The sequence below is a fragment of the Palaemon carinicauda genome, chromosome 41 (assembly GCF_036898095.1).
Source record: "Palaemon carinicauda isolate YSFRI2023 chromosome 41, ASM3689809v2, whole genome shotgun sequence".
In the NCBI taxonomy this organism is placed as follows: domain Eukaryota; kingdom Metazoa; phylum Arthropoda; class Malacostraca; order Decapoda; family Palaemonidae; genus Palaemon; species Palaemon carinicauda.
In genome coordinates, this window is record NC_090765.1 from 35,650,825 (window position 1) to 35,669,230 (window position 18,406).

Consider the following 18,406-nt stretch of genomic DNA (forward strand, 5'->3'; position numbering starts at 1 on the left):
AAGTATTTTAGTGATTTGAAAGTCAAATACTGGAATTGTCGGCAAAGAATTATCATATGTTTAATGTCTGTAGATTCATTGATTACATTCTAAACTAGAGTTTTTGAATATGGATATATATATATATATATATATGTGTGTGTGTGTGTGTGTGTGTGTGTGTATATGTATATATATGTATGTATATTCATATGTATAATGCATATATATATGTGTGTATATATATATATATATATATAATATATTTATTTAGTACATGCGAGGTATAGAACTGTATGCAACTTGTAGGAGGGTGAAAAGTAATGACTTGTATCTGAGCTTTATCGTATATTATCTCGTATCATATAAATGCTAAGAAAATCATTCATTCAATGAAAAGAAGATGCCATTTAAGGTAAACGAGTGTATCCTCGCACCTACACACTATAAACATTATTTACTTGATATATATTCTTCTGCATTCCCTTCATCCCCGCTTCCTTTCTTCCGTCATGCTGCTCAACCCCTAACCTTTTTATAGAACTATCAAGGTTTTCCCCTTGTTGCCCTTTGTTGCTGAATGGTCTCACAGGCCCCACCTGATAATTATATATTTACCATCTTTTTGAATAAAGATTCTATCAAATTACCTTCTAACTAGATTTCTGCAGTAAATAATTTCATGAAACTTTCTAATGAATATTATGAATAATATTACTGATATGTACATATGTGCATTTTTCACTTATCCTGTTCTTGGTGTAAAAGAGGAAGTATTATCTCAAATGCATTATGACGTGTCAATAGCAGCAATTAAGGCGTCAATGAAATGGAATCTATGGGAATTGTTTATTGAAGCGATCTAAAACTTCCTATATAAGTATTGATGTATACACAGTATATGAAATTTAAATAAAGGACATTTCATGAAAAGTAAATTATCAGGTACTTTTATTGCTGATAAAATTATGCATATTTTATTATCAAGTCATCTAGTGACTTTACAGTGAGTGCCTCGGTTTCAAGTCTTGCTTTCTTTCACCCTTCATTTATCTTCATGCTTTCAAACAGGGTTTTGCACCTTTTTTCATCTGATCAGCAAAGGTAATCGTCGTTGGGTGTGGTCAGGACTAGATGGGTGAATATCCTAAAAATGTAACTAATGCTTAAAAAGAAAAATGTAATTCTATTTGAATATGTATATTTGTATATATATATATGTAGATCGATAGATAGATTTATAGGAGTTGTGTATTTAATATATATACACTTATATACGTTTACATGAATTGTGTGTGTGTATATATATATATATATATATATATATATATATATATATATATATATATTCTTAGGTTGTATCCTTCCAGATTTCAGCAAATATATTGGGATGATGTTGCAAGCTCAATAATGTTTTGACCCCGTTTTTTATACTTCTGGTTTACCATTCGCAATATCCCCTTAAGAAGATGTTGGCAATAGAATATATAAGTATTTAAGTATAAATATAGGTGGAATGTAAAAGTATCTAAGTATAGATACAGGTATGTTGATCAAATAGATGAAAATTCGATGCATTTGAGATTATTCAAGATATAAAGTTATTAGAGATTTCGTCATGGAGTGTTGCAAATATCGATGATCACATAATAAATGTTTAAAACATTCACGGTTAATTCCCTTGAAGGTTTTTATCAAAATCGAAGAAAATGCCGTGAACCTGACAGGAAGTCACGTTGCAGGGGGTTTGGGGAGGTAGGGGGCCTGAAAGTGGATTGGCAGCGTCTTGCTTGATTGTAATTCCCTGGGTTCGTGTGAATGTGTGCTCGCGCTAGTTTCCCTCTTTTATATATGGACACAAACACACGTTAAATGTGTGTGCGCGCGCGTGTGTGTGTGTAGTGTGTTTGACTTTAGTTCAACTTTTTTTAATGTGCCGTAATATAATTTTACTTGTACAGAGGATCTGCCGCCAATCATAAATCCGTTTTGCCTTTAAAATTGTATGTTTTTGCAATTACATTCGTAGCCCTCCCTCCTCTCTCTCTCTCTCTCTCTCTCTCTCTCTCTCTCTCTCTCTCTCTCTCTCTCTCTCTCATGCATACATTCATTTCGTATTCCCTGTTTGCATTACCTACTGTTGCCTTTAAACTTCATCCTCTTCCCTGTCCGGTTGACCTCGCCTTGCGGATGTGTCTGAGGAACATTTCTCAATTTAACTGCTTCCATGGATCCGGATACTTAAGAGAGGGGAGGGAAAGGGGGGTGGGTTTGTGGGGGGGGGGGGGGGGGGCGAGAGAGAGAGAAAATGACGAGAAGTCACTTGATGAAAAGATGGATTCCGTAGACGGCAGTTTTACTATCATGACATTGCAATCATGTGGTTATTGATTAAGTATCTTGTTATTACTCGATATTTATTGCTTCTTGGTGGGGATTCAAGATTTTTTTTACATATTTCTTTTAGATTGGAATTATTAAGGTATTTGATCATTATCTTTTCTGCTTCCGAAGTTTTTTCTTCAAGTGAAATGTATTTTTTTGTAAGAGTAATTTATGGTTGATGCATGTTTTTAAAGGAGTTTGAATTAGGAGAATTTATCATTTATTCTTTTTTTTGGTTTTATGGAGTTGTTATTATTATTATTATTATTATTATTATTATTATTATTATTATTATTATTATTATTATTAGCTAAGCTATCGCCATAGTTTTGGAAAAGCAAGATGCTATAAGCCCAAGGGCTCCAACAGGGAAAAATACCCTAGTGATGAAAGGAAATAAGGAAATAGAAAAACGATATAAGAAATAATAAACAATTAAAATAAGATATTTCAAAAATATTAACAACATTAAAACCGATATGTTATTGGGAAACAACTAATAATGAAAGCCACGCAGTTTTCTCCAAGAGCCAAACAGAAATAAGAACTTGAATATTAAAGGAATTGCTACTTAATGACTTGCTTCTCAAATGTTGCTATGACAAGGGAACCTAGTTATTTACAAAAATGGTGAACCGACGAATAATATTTCTTCAGAATTCTTTATATTACCTATTTACAAGAGTATACTCTTCCTGTTTACCTCAGCTGAGTGTTAAAAGGTATTGAAACTTCCTTGTGTATTCCTGGGTATTATTTTGCTTTGGCCTTTCAATTATTATATAAACTCACCCTGGGTTCCTGGATTGGGTCGATGACTTCTGTTTGTTTTTGCGTGATGAAGCAGAATTACGTTGTAGGTTGTGTAAGATTTTATGAAAATTTCACCCAAATATGAGCCTGGTGGTGGTGGTTGTTGTTACAGATTACCTGGCCCTTACGGCCAGACACGGACTCCTGCACACTTGCAGCCCGTAGGTACGCCTGGTGGTAATAAGTAATTAGAATTTAAGAGAGATCTGGAATTGGATTAGGGATCTTAATTTGGGCTCGTAATTCTCTAACTTGATGTATGTTTATGGAATAAAATTCTCTCTCTCTCTCTCTCTCTCTCTCTCTCTCTCTCTCTCTCTCTCTCTCTCTCTCTCTCTCTCTCTCTCTCTCTCTCTCTCTCTCTTTATTTGTTTGGCTTCAGTATTCAAGTGCTTTAAAATTTCGAATTGATTTTGGCTATGTCTACACATTGTATAGGAAATCTATTGATTGAGTTAATAAACATTTATCTGAACATTCATCAATGTTTATTATGCATAATGTTGCGACACACTTTGTAGGGCTATAATTTTGATAGTGCGGTACCCAGATTTTTCATAAATAAAGGAAGGTTAAGGTCTCAGATTTAAAGTTAAATTAATCCTGACCGTAAGTTTAAACTCTCGTCGAAGAAAATTATAATAAATATATCAAACGTAATGAACCTCATAGTCTCCTTGCCTTTAGTCCTGATTATTTACATCTTGTGGTTAATGAAATATGTGACTCTGGAAAGAGATGATGTAAGAAACTGACAACTGGCACTTGTTTATTAGTCTCTCTGTGTCCCTTAGATGGTAAGTCGTTGGTAATGACTCTCCACCTTGCATAACAAACCTTTCCTTTCGCCGAAATCTTTACTGTTACTGTTTTTAGAATTTATTTCATTTTATTTCCTTTCCTCACTTGGGTATTTTTCCCTGTTGGAACCATTGGGCTTATAGTATATTTGCTTTTCCAACAAGGGTTGAAGCTTAACTAGCATGATAATAATAATAATAATAATAATAATAATAATAATAATAATAATAATAATAATAATAATAATAATAATAATAATAATAATAATCATGAGGATGATGATGATGATGATAATGATAATGATAATGACTCCCTAGTCTGGATTGTCATTTTATTAGGAAGACGTAAACTTACTTTCCGAAGGCCCATCTAATCTAGATATTCATCTATCCTTTTCCTTGATTTCCTGGACTTCCTTACGTGTCAATGTGCTGGTGTATTTATTTGTAACGCTTTTCTGAAAAACATTCTCATTTCTTCTCGGTAGAAGGCTGAACTATTTTCTTCCTTTTTTTCCCAGGTTCTTCATCAATTCGTCATTTATAATCCCTTCTTCCCAACGTCCTTCTGCCATGAATCGTAACATTCTAGGATTTCACCTTTTCCAATTTTCAATGCCCAAATGAAAAATTATAATTGAAGATAACGACTTTAATATATGTCAGCGATAAGAGAAGCGATAAAGATTAGGACACATTATATTCCCTCTAAACCTGTAGATGGAAACATATCGTGTTCCCTCTAATCCTGTAGACAAAAACGCACGTACATTCGGTAAATTATAGTTGGTAAGAATTTCATCAAGAATTAAAAAAAGAAAAAGGTGAACATTGATGATTAGCAACTTTATTTATGCCGCGTGTCAGGCATGCGATGTCTGTCTGGCACAAGTGTTGTCCCATTGCCACATGTGTTTGATGACCGTGGTTGTTTCCAACGAGCCTGTTCTATACCAGTTATTATTTTTCTATGAATTCACAACTTTGATTGCAATTTAATTTAAGGCAAATCCATATGGAACATTTGAGTCGGGTAACTTGTGGTTTATTCGGTTTTCATATCGATCATTATTTTAAATGGTATGTCATTAATTTATTTTATCACTATAATTATTATTATGGAGATGAATTTAAGAGAGTATGGAACACCTGACTTTATTATTTAGCGATGTTTCAACTGTATAAATCACTCTCACGCTGTCCAAGCTGTTTTAGAAATTTAAAAAAACATTAATTCTGTATATAAAAAATTTACATAGGAAATTAAAGCTAATTTGAAACAGGAAGAAAGGTAAGATGAAAAAACCTAGTCCAAAATAATTTTCCCATGGGAAATAAAAACAAAAACAAACTATACGATTAAAATATGTTTTAAGGACAAAAAGCAATTTTGCTGCAAGAATTGAAAATCAAAATAAACAGTAAACGATCAAAATATGTTTAATGAAAAGAAACTTTCCCCGATTGAAATTTTTTTTTTCCTGATTTTAAAGATTGTTAAGAAATCATTCTGATTTTAGAGATTGTTCTGAAATGATTATGATTTTAGAGAATGTTCAGAAATTATTCTAATTTCTTAATCTATCATGAGAGTATGTTTTAATACTAATAATAATTTCATCCTTGTCCGAACAGTGTAAACGGATAGCTGAAGGGAGAGGTGTCCAATTGTCGATGTACATTTGTCTGTTATTATTAATAATTTTTATCATCATCATTAAACAGTTTCCCGTAAGATGGGGATACATAATGGTAATGGTCTATTAGGACAACACCTAAATTTCGGAAATCATTTGATTGCTAAAATATAGATGACTATTAATAGGCATGTACATTCTCCACTTCCATCGTTGTAGCTGAGAGGTGTACACATTTCTCTACATTCTGTCCTTCCCCATTTTTTAGCTTTTCTATCTTGTTTGCTAAGCTTTTGTCGCTCTGATATCCAAATTTTTCACCATTTCAACTATTCTTGCTCCAAATGCACAAAGATATTTCTTATAAATACCTTAACTCTCAATTTTGTCCCTACTTTCTGGAGTTATTAGTTCAACTGTCTCCTGCTTCATATTTTCTATTTTAGGCTATTATATATACCAAATTTTTTTTTCACTATTATACTTCATGATTCGGATGTTTAGTTTTCTATCGTGTATTCTTTAGATAAACGGACAAATTTCCTTCTCCATGTTCTTCAAAATTTAATCTTTCGCCAGTCTCTGAATTAACCGTTTAATTATTATTATTATTATTATTATTATTATTATTATTATTATTATTATTATTATTATTATTATTATTATTATTAGATAAGCTAGAAAAGCAGGATGGTATAAGCCTAGGGGCTCCAACAGGGAAAAATAGCCCAGTAAGGAAAGGAAATAAGGGAATAAACTACAAGAGAAGTAATGAACAATTAAAATAATATATTTTAAGAACAGTAACAACATTACATATACATACACACACACACACACACACACACACACATATATATATTGATCAAACCTTTTGTCCTCCACAAGCATGACCAATTCTAGAGATAAGCTGCTTTGCCTAACCACCCACTGATACCGTATCTCCATAGACTTGTAGAAACTACATCTTTTATCATGATTTTTTTAAGATTTCCCCTAAAGTAACAGATATTAACTGTCCTGATTATGACATGTATTTACTTTATTTTGCTTATACTTTTTTGTCTGTATTTCATAAACATTCATGAAACACACACTACTATCTTTAACCCATAATGCTCTTTCCTCCAAGCAGTCACCTGTACTATATTATTATGTACGAAGGTATTATTTAGATAGGAATACATTTTCATTTCTTTATTGCCACATGCCATACACGTCTTTATCGTATAGTCAATATGCTATCACCATCAAGAGCACATCACCGTACTCATATCGCTAAAACTTCAATTTTCTTTTTAATTTATTATACGCATTTTACCATTACAAAATAATCACGAAGCCCCCATCACCCATCACGTTTTTTTTTATCCCTATCCTTGTGTCTTTTACATTGAACACCCTGTCAAAGTAAGCCATGGGCAATATCACTCACTCTATTAGTATTCTATTCTTATTAAAGTATAGTTGCTCGTTAAATTTTCAATGTATTTATTTCCAACCAGAACAAGTTATTTTCATCCCTGAGAAACTTACTTGCATTCTCCCAAAACATTTTTGTGTCTCGTATATTTTTGCAACTGGAAAATTGTAGATTGCTAAATAGTTACACATAGGGATTTGATGTCGCGAATTATTATTATTATTATTATTATTATTATTATTATTATTATTATTATTATTATAATACGCCTGATGATGATTTTAATAATGGTAATGATTTCCTTGAAAAAAGAAATAACTTACCCGGTATGTCATTCAGTGTTGCCTTGTATAATTATCTTTTGCAATTGCAAAGAATTAAAATCCAAGGTTGACGTGTGGATGATGTACATTTTGTTTGTCATTGGTCGATGTCTTCGCCATCGTTTGTGTGGTCGGATAAACCACCGTTTCCCATCAATCCATCTCCATCCCCCCCCCCTCCTCCTTCCCCAGAACCGCCAGCAAATTCCAGTATACCACCGAGTTCTGAATGCAACTCATGGCTAATCGACGTTCGGCTGACTGAGAATTCTGGCTTTGGATTATGTTGTCATCTTCATCTACTTCTACTCTGAAAATAGAGTAATGATATCTTTCATAATGTAACGTATTATAATCTTAATTTCATCTGCAATTAAACTACTTAGCTATGGGCTAAAATTGGCCATAATCATAGTATCTATGATCTTCATGAAGTGTTTCGAACAGGCAGACGAAAATCAGGGTCGTAAGTTAGTGCAGCACATCGTTCTGGCAATGGTATCCTTGAGGGGCAACATTTCATCAATAGAAAATCTATTCATTTATTCTCCTTTTCTTTTTGTATTTAGATGTTTTTGGATGGGGACACGTTCTTATCGCGTTGATTTTATAAGAGAGGCTTGTTGTTTGTTGTATAATTTGTTATAAATACAGTTGATGCTGCTGCTATTCTATTTAGTATTTATGTTTTGCTATTGATACATATTTTCCCCTCATGAGCAGAAATATATATCATAATTACTGTGGGGGGAAATTTAGCCCAAATGTCCTGAGCCGTGTAAAATGCAGTATCCTGTCATGCATATTACTAAACTTGTCTGTGTATTGAATAGCGACTAAAATTTTTTTACCATAGGAAGTGGCCCAAATCATGGATGGGATCTTTATTGTTACTTTTCTTATCGCAATTTTATTTATCTTTACTCTCGTCACTTGGATTTTTATGTGACAAAATTCGGTTAAGTATAGTATGTCAGTTCTTGTATGTTCGAGAAAGCCAGTTATATCAGATTCTGTACTTTCGATCCTCACGTGTCATAGAAAAAAAAAGAATGTGTATGTGTGTCTTAGCGTTTGTGTGTGTGTGTATATATATATATATATATATATATATATATATATATATATATATATATATATATATATATATATATATATATACACATACATGCATATACATACATATACATTGATTGAAGGGCGAGACAGTAATCTAAATCAATTAATGACTTTACCAAAATCTGAATATGATTTGACCTTGGACTTAACCAAAAGAAATATTGTGGATTAATTTCCAATTACTTGTCCCCAAGGTGAAAATTTAAATCTAAGTTTTGGTCTGTTTTCCAGTAATCCTGTATTATCTTCTTATTTTAAGTCCAATTTATCTGGAATCACCAAGAAACTTACTGTATAGGGATTGTGTATCCTGAATATGTACGGTGTTCTTGTATTTTTAATTCTCAATGTTAGGCTGATAATGTCAACAACAAGGCAAAAGTACTAATTCCAGTCAAGTTTTTCCACTTTTCCTTTCGTGGCTATAATGCATATTTTATGCTTGTCGCTGCACACACGCACGCACACATATATACAATATACAGTATATATATATATATATATATATATATATATATATATATATATATATATATATATATATATATATATATATATATATATATATATATATATATATATATATATATATATATATATATATATATATATATTATATTTAATTTCATTTCCACGTTCATATAGGTGTTAGAATGACGGTGAATTGTTTCGAATCACATTGATCATCAATCTAGAGAGATTGATGCCCGTCTATCACAAGGGTATAACGTGCATTGTAATCTATCAGCATCACTGATGTATCGTCGTTTAATGCAAGGCAAAAGTACGTCGGCTCAAAATCGCCCCAATCTGCCCTGACTCCTTGTCCTCTATTTCCCAACTTTCTCATGAGGCCGGGTAATTGGAGGGCACATTTGAGGGTCATCGTCTCTCACCCCTAAGGAGTTTGCCAGAGAATAAAGGTCAGTGACTCTCGAAACCGTCTTAAGTTGATCCTTCAAAAGGAGTCTTTTGAAGGATTTGGGGAAAATGACATCCTTCAAGTAATCGAGAGCGATGACAGACATCCTTTATTTGAAAATATTATTATTATTATTATTATTATTATTATTATTATTATTATTATTATTATTATTATTACTTGCTAAGCTACAACCCTAGTTGGAAAAGCAGGATGCTATAAGCCTGGGAGCTCAAACAGGGAAAATAGCCCAGTGAGGAAAGGAAACAAGGAAAAATGAAATACTTTAAGAACAGTAACAACATTTAAAATAAATAACATTTCCTATATAAACAATAAGAACTTTGTCAAATCAAAACAAAACAATAAATATTTGGACAGACGTGGGTTTAGTGGAAAGCTTTGTAACATTTTCTTACTCTTTCTTGTTCCTATTTTGTATCCACACTTTATTATTCTTTCTCTCTCTGCTCTTCCCACTCGGTTTCACCTTTTACGTCACTCTTCGTACTTTCTCTTTTCCTTGTTCGCTCAAGATTTAATCCTTTTTATGGGCAGCAATTTTTTTTTTCTCCATCTCCTGACTTCATGGATTTCTGTTCTTTCCTTCGTCGGTTTCTTTGCCTGGGACCATGATATTATCTACCTTTGCTTTTAGGGCGTTCTTTTTCATTTCTCTTGTTCTTCTTCGAGACTTACAACGGAATTTTGGCGGAGCTCTGGCTCTCCATGTACACCTTATTCTTATTTTTTCCTTGTGCATTGTGTTGTGATCATTAGAGTATTTATGTTGTTGTTGTTGTTGTTGTTGTTGTTGTTCTTCTTCTTCTTCTTCTTCTTCTTCTTCTTCTTCTTCTTCTTCTTCTTCTTCTTCTTCTTCTTCTTCTTCTTCTTCTTCTTCTTCTTATTATTATTATTATTATTATTATTATTATTATTATTATTATTATTTAATTACCGTACTATTTTTAAGTTATTTTGGTGAGCGTAGAGGATAAGAGGTGCGTTAAAGTAAAGCAAATAAGTACGGGTGAAGTAAATAACAACGATGACTGGAAGTATAATGAGTTGAAAGAAAGAATTAAAGCAGTTGTAAATGAAAGTGAGGTGGAAAGTGAACGTTATACAGGATTAAAGATTAATCTGTTACTGTTTAATGACTCTCGATGGTATTTTTCATATCTGAATTCAGTATTTTAGATGTCCCGCCGTAAGGTAATATTGTAAGAGATATTTTCATGTAATATTTTTCTTATTTGGTGAAATGTAATCTAAGCGTAGTTGTAGTTATAACTAAACTTTTCGTGTGGCCATGCAAGAGCGGCAATGTTATTGTAGTTTTGCCTTATGAAATTTTGCCATAAAATTCAAACAGCATAAATTAAAAACTCAGAAGTTCCAATGAGTGACAAGTAATGATGAAGCTAGAATATTTATTATGAGATAATTCTTATTTTTATTAAAATACTTTATTCATTACGAAGAGATTTTACTTATATAGTTACCCCTATAATTTTGGCGTGACGTCTCCTTATCATAACAATTCAGTTGCGATTGAAGAATGTATTGCTTTATAATTATTCTGTATTCATGATCAAAGTCATCATGCAATGAAGGTAAATCAGATAGTGTTAGAGGTATTAACTATTCCCTTTCAATGTCTGTCAAACTCACATAATCAGCTTGATTTAATGGAAGATGGCCGTATCATGTTACACCATGTCAGTAGGCCTACTATCGAAGGCGAGATATTGAACATTTTCTGAAAGTCAATATTAGTAAGTAGAATTTTCTACATTAAGGACCCGAATTTAGTGGAAAACGAACGCAAATGAAAAGCGTCGTATCCCTCATGGATATAAATTGAGATTTTGTCCCTTGTATGCAGTTCATCCATCCTTTGCTCTGATGGAAAAGGCTGGGAAAGTCATACTGGATGACTAATTATTTTAAAAATCGAAGATCCTTGTGCGTTTTCTCATTTTTTTCTTTGGAAAACCTTGTACTTTAGTATTTTTGGCATTTAGTTGAAACTAGATTTTTCTTTCTAAATGATAAAAATTAATTGCGTTATCTTGGCTCCAAACTTTTAATAATTTTTTTATGTGAAATGTAACAATAAAAAAAATTCATGTGAAGTATTTTAGAGCATTTGAGATTAAGTGATTTCATTTGCATTTTTTAGGGTTATTCTAAATCAAAATTAACTATCACTGTCGTGGGCGACCTCTGAAGCCTCGAGGCTAGTTTACCCAAATTAATAAATCAGTATTGTTTTATTTCCCACCTTTTACTCTGCTCAAAAACTGGATTTTAAGCCTGTGAATAATAACCTTATATCCAGATGACTGCTTCCTGAGAACCACTGGAAAATTAAATAAATCTTATCTCTCATGCTTTCGAATTTTATTTACCGAGAAAATCCTGATTTGGATAAAATTCCAAGCTTTTTAGTCGTATTACTCTAATAAAAGACGCAAACCTTTTGATTAATAACGTTCCCACGAAAGAAGTTGATATATTTACTATATATTTCTACTATTTACTATATATTTTACTAGTCATAATTATATTTGTCATATTCATAAGGGGGGGGGGGTGTGGAGTGCTACTTCGTAAGGTTGTGTTTTCAAATATTACATAAGAATTAGGCTTTGTTGACAAGTTCACAAATAATATTGTCGGATCTTGAATATTCTCCTTCGTAAGTTAATATGTATGCCAAGGAATTAGTCCTCATTTGGAATATATTCTCCCATTCCATTGTCTTTCGAGTTTCTAATATTGATGGTATAGATTGTAATTTAATCACAATTTAATCTGGTAAATGTAATTTACCAAAATTAATATTATTGGTTAATTTCGGTAACACGAAGAAAGAAAACCAATGAATTCAAGGGTTGCATGCCATTTGTAATTCTTCGTGTTGGGAGGTTGTCCGAAAGATTTCATATGTAATAAACTTGTCTCTTATCTCATGAATATATTTCCGTTTATTATATACACTCTTACGGCCGTTGCGATTTTTTCCTCGAGTCTTTCCTTTTGAGAGGGAAATATACGTGCCATTAATGTTCACTCTTCTACCAACTGATAAGTATTCACGCCATCCTGACACGCTATCCTAAGGTATAACATTGAGCTAAAACGGATCCTTCCCTCTCCTTAGTCAATTTGCAAGGCAGAAAAAAGTTGGAAGCTGTGTAGATTAAGTGTCATGCACATCATGATCTCCTGAGAGTTTTGTAACAAGGAGGCACGTTCTCCATCTCGTCTTCCTTTTCCCCAAGGTATGCGCGGGTTGCTTACTTCACTCGCCAGCCCACCCACCCTCAAGATAAAGCCCGTCGCCACCCTCCTCTCCTTCTCCTCTTCCCCCTCCTCCCTTTCCCTCCTTCCCTTTCTATTCGCCTTTCTTCCTCGAACATCCTGAATGATCTTGCATCGGGACCACTCTTCACCCCGAGCATCACCCCCCAGCTGGAAATGATCCCTCTTGCTCACGTCAATCTCTCTCTCTCTCTCTCTCTCTCTCTCTCTCTCTCTCTCTCTCTCTCTCTCTCTCTCTCTCTCTCTCTCAAGCGCTAATTCTTGCAAACTGTGTTACGTTTGACGATATTGATTGTAAGAACCCTATAATAAACGTGCTTAATTATAAATGGGAAAGGACATTAGTTTACCATAATGGCTAAATTGATGTGTCAACTGTTACCCTACGCAGGTGTTTATATTTGAATTATTGCGTGCTATTCATAAGGAAATGTTTTAAGCTCCTTTGAAAAAAAGTTGTATATAATATTAATTGGTTATAAAAAAAAAATATCGTATGTAACTAGTATGTAGTTCGACAAAGCATTGTAATGACAAATAAAAAGATAAGACATGGTAATTTCGGTACTAAAATCGCCAATGATTTAAAGGAAATCTCATCGGGAAATAATGTTTTTATGTAAATGGCTTTTGTAAATTTTTTTTTATTAAATTCCGTAGCTTTTCAGCTCTAGTCAATTTTTTGTTGTGATTTCCAGAAATATTCTCCTTAGACATGTGCACGACAGATTATAACTTGTTCTATATATTTCATTATGATAGAAATTTTTTTATTATGTTCCTCGAAGATATGCAAGCGACTGGCCATTGTAGGTCTTCATTATCCCTTGTTTGATATAATGAATAGAAATGTCCAATATTTTAAAGTCTCATATTTTCACCAGAAACAGACAAAGCTGGTAGGCTTCATCATTTGATCAGACTCATCCTTCATCCTGGTATAGCTTTGAATTTTAGGATTTTTTATATCATTATATCATTAAAAACATTATATAGTGTATTGTTTGTGTTTGTTTATTAGTATTTCAAACATTTATTTGTTAACAATAGTCAAGTCACCTTTGCTGTAGTGCCCCCTTTTGTCTTCTCTGCAATCTATAGCGTGCAGTGACTGGTCATTTGTTGTGATAACCATATCGACTCATTTGCCAACCGTCTCTGTTTCGTATTAGGTTTGATGTTCCGGACAAACTGTTTTCTTTTTTAGAGGGGGGGGGGATTATAAGGTAATTACCACATTTCGTGCCTTTTTTTTTTATAATTCATCGTATAGACTATTTCAATTTTGAACCCATATGCTAGAAATGTTCCATTTAATGGAACGAAACGTGAGATAATATTTGGCATTGAAAACCAGATGTTACTGATATGGTTAAGAAATCTTATGAAGCCTTAGCAAGTAGCAGTGGTCACAGTCAGCCCTGATAATCCTAAAAAGCTATACTAACATATATCGTTTAGAGAATTATCAGTTATAAAAGTGTCAATCCTCGTTTGATAAAATATCAATAAGGATTTTATGTTTGCATTTGAATTTGAAATCTATTTTATGATGTTGATAAGAAAAGGGTTTTGCATATTTCAGCACACAAGTAATTCTGTCGTAAATCAGCGCTTGAAGGACTTGAAGATTTTATTATTACCTCCTCCAACGAAGTTGGAAGGAGGTTATGTTTTACCTCCTGCACGTGTGTTTGTTTGTGTGTGTGTCTGTTTGTTTGTGAAGAGCTTCCTGGCTACAATTTTATGTGTATAGTAATGAAACTTGCAGGGATTAACTGTTATGTAAAAAGCTGGAAAGGATTACATTTTTGAAGGTTAAGGTCACGGTCAAGTAAAATATCCAATTCACGTAATCAGCCATAAGTTTGGACATCATTGTCACAGAGACTTCAAACGTGGTTCATATTTGAGTGTATGAAAATTCACGGCAATTAATAAATGTTAAAGACGAAGGTCAAAATCAAGAAATAAGCTGCCGTGGCGGAGGTCTGCGCTTCCTTGAGCGGCCCTCTAGTTGCTGGTCTGTTTTGCTTAGCACTTTCAATGTGAGAAGTTTCATGACACTGTAATTAAACAAGTGTGAAACACAGTGATAAAATGACGTTTGTTATAGAAATAAAAAGAAATATTTTTATTTAACCTTTTACGTCTTATGCTGAAAATCCGTCTTTATAGAAATGACATATCCTAGAGTCTTGTGTGTCTTAGTTAAAGGTTAAAACTTGGTTGCAAAATACAGTACTTCCAGGTGACCCAGTATTACGTTCTATTTTTATTTACAAGTTCTAGTTTTTTATTGCGTTATTCGCAATATCTTTTCAAGTTATTTTTCTTAGAAAATATCAGTGCTATTTTTTTAAAGTTTTTGTGAATGCCTTTGAAAATACAACCGAGAGTTTTTTAATGAATTTATATAATTAAGCAATTTGGCCGATATAGGATTTCATGAAATAAATATGGATTTTCGTCATCTCAAAGAAAGGCAATTTTTTTCAGAGAAGATTTTTCGTCCTTTGATTTATTTGTCAGAGTTTGTGAAAAGGCTGTATAATTTCGTATTCATTTAATGGAATGCTTGAGTATGTTTGACCATTTATCTCTTAATTCAAGGACTGCAGGGAATGTGATACCTTGAGATTATTGATGTTATTACATTTTAAAATTTTACGAATATTTAATATAATGAGAGTGGATCCGATCTGTTAAGAGATATTTTAGAATATTTAATATAACAGTCTGGTTCCGATCTATTAAGAGATTTTAGTATTCCATTTTTATTTAGACTAACAATATAAAACATTAAACAAAAAGTGTTGTTAATCTTTAAATATCCGATAGTTGGCCTCTCAAAAGGAAAGCTATGGAATAAGGGTAAAGCAAAAGAATAAACAAAATTCTAATTACTGTGAAAGGAAAGAGTGAGGGAGTGCACGGAGCAACTGGGCGGCGGCCGATTTCCAAGTGTAAAATGTAATCAGAGGTGTAATGATATACATGTGCATATTATTTTTGTGGGACTAATTGATTAAACGACTTTTTTTTTTTTTTACCCAGAAAATCTTAGTTATTACAGGATCAAGGTTTGTGTATAAACGGTGCAATTATAAAATTACTTAAACATTGCCCCCTTTGTTAGGACTATGATAAAAAAAAAAAGAAAAAAAAAAAAAGAATCTATTATATAATGGTTACCCCTGTGTGCAGAACCATAATCTGAGTTTTGATAACGTAATAGTAATTTTTACAATTTAAATCACGTTTAATGTATTCAGTATTAAATCGTGCTGATCACATTGGCCTGCAATTGTACACGTATGGATGAATTCGCTCGCGTGGAATGGCTGTTGTTGTTGTTTTTATAATTTTTTTTTCTTGAAATTTTCTGTACACCTTCACTGCGACTTTCTTTTGGTAAATTGTTTATGAACTTTCTTTGGGACCTTATTTTTTATGAACTGTCTTACGTACCGAATTGAAAAAAAATAGAATTTGGCAATTTTGAATTGCGAATTTTCCTATTCTACCACTTTATTTCTTAAACTTGTTAGACACCTAAACTGCAACTTTCTTTTTTAAAAATAGCTTTGAATCTTGAATGCAACGATATTTAAAAAAATAAAAATAGTGTGCATAGACTACCTCTTGTTAATTATGGATAAACTGTTAGTTTAATTCTAATTCTAGAGTATACCAACTGTTTTATAAACCGATGGTATACCCTAAATGCAACTATTTCCAGAAATGGTTGGCACGCATTGACTGCGACTTTCTTTTAGAAAATTTTGCCTCCTTGGCGACAACTTTTACTGCCCTTAGGCTTTTAACTCTGTTGAGAATTGAGAATGTGCAGTTTCTGATCAATTTCTAACTGTATTTTAAATTAGACAATTTCATTTATTACAAAATGGTGATAATGATAATGTTATTAAAAATGAAGCCCTGATTTACATGTGGCCGATGTGGTAGTGTCGCTGACTGGTAAACGCCAGACTGGGGTTAGCGTCTTGCTCAAACTCTTTAGTTTCTTTGGTCGCTGCAACCTTACCTTTCTTATGAGCTAAGGATGGGGAGTTTGGGAGAGCCTATAGGGCTATCTGCTGAGTCATCAGCAGCCATTGCCTGGCCCTCCTTGGTCCTAGCTTGGGTGGAGAGGGGCCCTTGGGCGCTGATCATATGTATATATGGTCAGTCTCTAGGGCATTTCCTTGCTCGATAGGGCAATGTCACTGTCCCTTGCCTCTGCCACTCATGATCCGCCTTTAAACCCTTAATGAAATTTAACTCAGTGTTAAGTAACTTGCAGAATTTAGAGGATGCTTCATTATTATTTTTAAAAGACCTTCGTTCAATTTATGAGCGATAACTGATTGCCGATAGCTATAGACGAGGAAGTCTCTCATTCTATAGGGGGGTATTTCCTGGCCGAAGGGGTCGAAAGTCATCCTTCCATTATGTGCTTTACTACTTCGTGTCCAAAGCAATCGGAAATTCCTTGGATGAAAGGTACTATTTAATCGTGTTTATATATTGGGGTTGGCTATAAAACTAAATTGCTGAGCTGCATTTGTTTACTTTTTACATCGCTAACAAAACTGGATGAAGGTTATGTTTTACCCCGTTTGTGTGTGTGCGTGTTTGGTTTTTTGTAAACGGCTTCCTGGCCACAATATTAATCGTAGAGTAATGAAACTTGCAGGGATTAACTGTTATGTAAAAAGCTGGAAATGATTAAATTTCGGAAGGTCAAGGTCACGGTCAAGCAAAATGTCCAATTCACATAATCAGCCATAAGTTTGGACATCGTTGTCACAGAGACATAAACGTGGTTCGTATTTGAGTATATACAAATCCACGCCAATTAATACATGGTCAAAGGTCAAGGTCAAGATCGAGCAAAAGGTCGATAAATAAGCTGGCCCGGCGGAGGCCTGCACTATACTGAGCGCCCTTCTAATTCTGACTGATATTGATGTTTTGTTCTACATAAATATTTATTCGTTTGTTAATTACGTGTATTTAGCAGTTATTTCATTATGTTTCTTGTGTATGGCTACCTATGATTCTGACATAAATCTAGAAAATGTGAGTAACACTTGTGGGCAAGTCTGCTTAACATACATGTATTGTGATCGTACATTGACTATTATTCTCTTGACTGAGAATTAGTCATATGAATCTTTTAATTCCATATTGTTTTATGTCTATTAAAAAATGCATAAGAGCTCTCACAAGAACTAGCCTGTTAGGTAAACAGTTGAAACTCCAAGTTCGAGGGAATTTCATAAATTGATTTAATTTTTTGTTTTAATTTCAGTGAAATATTTATTTAAATAGTGAAGTACAGGGTTACGCTGCAGAAGTTTAGCCTGGAGACGTGCACAGGTGGGATGCTTTTGAAGTTGTTCAGTCGTGGTTTAGTCCTGTGTAATTGAAACATGCATCTATTGCAGATATTAAATCTAAAATGTCTATGTTCTGAGTTTGTCACAAATATACGCAATCCCTTGTGTTGAATTATAATGGCATTGTCTTCTGTACACGTGCATATGTATCTTTCTTATACACATGTATGTGCTGCATATGTTCTGTGTGTATATATGTATCCATCGACTTCTGGCAAGTTATATAAAATTATTTGATCATGAACTCTTTGTGCTCTGTTATTATTTTAT